Source organism: Mesoplodon bidens (genome assembly GCF_964165515.1).
Source record: "Mesoplodon bidens genome assembly, chromosome: 17".
In the NCBI taxonomy this organism is placed as follows: Eukaryota; Metazoa; Chordata; class Mammalia; order Artiodactyla; family Ziphiidae; genus Mesoplodon; species Mesoplodon bidens.
The window spans coordinates 16,987,480-16,990,167 of record NC_138174.1 but is presented as its reverse complement, the minus strand read 5'-3'; the positions used below and the strand labels follow the sequence as shown (position 1 = coordinate 16,990,167).

At 39.2% G+C, this 2,688-nt stretch overlaps 1 pseudogene across 1 annotated transcript; it reads right to left on the bottom strand.

The window, feature by feature from the left end:
* Positions 1 to 967: 967 nt before the first annotated feature.
* On the bottom strand, positions 968 to 1,561 carry LOC308605147 (mitochondrial import receptor subunit TOM20 homolog; annotated as a pseudogene). Its single transcript has one exon. The product of its transcript is annotated as a mitochondrial import receptor subunit TOM20 homolog (transcript).
* Between the last annotated feature and the right edge of the window lie 1,127 nt (positions 1,562 to 2,688).

Here is a 2,688-nt window from a genome sequence, read left to right as displayed (position 1 = left end):
GATGATGTCACTATTTTGAGAATAAAAGGTCCCATTATCTTCATCCTTTGCAAGTCTTCAGCCACAAAGTTACACCTTATTCTCATAACAAGATAAGTGAATCAGGCTGGAAGGGGATTTAGGAGGTACACTGACGCTAAAAGCAAAGGGGAACACACACTTTTACAAGCATATTGTCCCAGTTACCTTGAAAGTTAAATTTCAGATTAATTTACAAAAGTAGTGACAGAACCATGATTTCAGTGAAAATCAACACAAGTTACACCTTAAAAAAAAATCAGTTCAGAAATACTAAATCAGGCAAGCATACAAATTTCAGAGTATTAAAAAATGCAAGGGCTGGTTGCCCAAACAGATATGTCCCTCAGAAAAAGGGATTTGAAGATGCTGAGCAGAACCAAAGGAATTAGAGGCTGAATTAGCAGACAAATTCCCTCATTTTATAAATGTGGGCAGACATTAACTAGCGAAGTTTACTCAGCTAGATTAAGGGTGTACATAGATCTAATTCCTGGTGCTATTTGCAACTACACATACCTAAAATACAAGGAGATAAATATCTGGAACACATTAGGCCCACTGATTTAAACAAAACAGTTCAACAGTGGGGGTGAAGTTATTGTAGCACAGCAGCACATTATACATATTTAAGAGATTAAATGGAAAGAAATAATCTCTTAAAGATTTTAATGCTCAGTTTTGATACACAATCAAGTTTCCATCCAATTTTCTGATGTATAGCAAACTGTACTAGCTTTAAAAAAAAGTGCTTTCTTCAGTTTTCTTCTACACTTTTTTTGGCCTTTCAAAACTGAGCACTGGGTCATTTTACTGTAAGTAATGTGATGTTATAAATGTACCTTCTAATTACACATTTTAGGAATAAACAAAATCCATATTTCAGTAACTGAGAGTGTATTTATAAAACGAAAACCTCTCTATCAAAATACACTTTTCACTGGGAAAAATAAATAAAACAGACAAATGGATCTACACAAAGTAAAAATTAACTTTGGTAGATTTCAGTGTAGGACAGTCCATAACAAGCGTATTTGCCCTTACTCCCCCAGAGCTGATCATCTTCCAAGTTCAGATTTTAAAAATAATTTTTAATTGAGATTATTAGGTTGACATTTGTTTCTCATTCCACATCATCTTCAGCCAAGCTCTGAGCACTTACAATTCTCTGACTAATTGTTGGGAGCTTAGTCAGAAGCATCTGGAACACTGGTGGTGGAAGAGTTTGCTGCAATACTTACAGTAACTGCTGTGGATGTCCACACACAGCAACTGCATTTGTCAGATGGTCCACACCCTTCTCGTATTCACCTTGAGCTAGTAACTCTTCACCGAGCTGTATTTCTTCGAGGAAGAATTTCTGAACGGCTTCAGCATCTTTAAGGTCAGGTAATTTGGAAAGTCCAGCTCTCCCCTTGGCAAGCTTCTGTTTCTTTCCTCGTTCTCGCACCCTGTTCTTGAAGTTGGGGTCACTCCATCTCTTGCGGTCGAAGTAATTGCAGTACCCGATGAAAACAGCGATGGCGCTGTTCTGGCCCACCATCTTCTCTCCAGCGAGGAGTGGGGTCGGCGGCGGCGGGGCCCGCGAAGAAGCTGTTGGCTCAGGACCCTCGGAGCAGACTCCGCTGCTTAGTACCGACGCCCGCTTCCCTGGTGATTCTAACAGGCAGCTGCAGTAACAAACCACAGACATAGAGCATAAAAGGCATGTAAGATTCTTCATGAATTGATTCTTTCAAATCTATGTAACCTAATGTTTTACCACAGTCTTTTCTCTATCGACTGGCTCCCAAGCCCATATGCCTTCCAGCCTGATGGAACTACTTACCATTTCTGATGTGCCAGACCACAGTGCTCTCTCTTATCTTCAGTCTTTTGCATTTATCACCCTTCTTTGCCTGGCCCACTCCTTTATTCATCCTTTATATCTCGTTTTAAGTGTTACCTCTTCATATACTACACTTAACTGTTATGTGTCTTTTGCATCAGTTTGTAAGGCTTTCTAGGATCTGTTTGCTGCTTTAAAAGTAGGACTAGGTCTTCTGAGCTGTTCTGTCAGTCTGAAGTTCCACTTCTTTCCCTTCAAGATACCTCCCATTCCTTCCTCTTCTGTCCTGCCACCACCTTATACCCAATCATTAAGGCTGTGAGGTCCTTGAAGGAAGTAACTGGCACGGGTGCTTAAATAATTGTTATTGAGTTGAATTAAACTTCATGAAAATAAGACTGCCTCAGAAATCTGAAGTCTGTATTTAATCAATCTTTGTTCAATTCAGTCCATATATACCTGAATAGTAGAGAGAAAATAATATCTGCTCACTGTAAATGAAAATAATGCTCAATTCTTACTCTGTTGAGTAATTATTTATTCTGTGATGACTTTCCTGGAGATACCATGTAATTGACTAACTTAGTGCTTGATGTGTACCAGGCATTATATTGATACTATCTTTTCCCATGTGTCTTCCCATTTAATCCTCACAATAATTCTGTGTAGTAGATGCTGTTGTCATTAAGGCTAAGAGGTGCTAGGTCCCCTTACCGAGATTATATATCTGGTGAGTGGCTGGCTCAGGACACAAACAAGGTATATCTGACCCTAAAACTCACACTTGCATAACATTATACTAAACACTAGTAGAAAAAGCATGGCTTTACACCTGTGCTCAG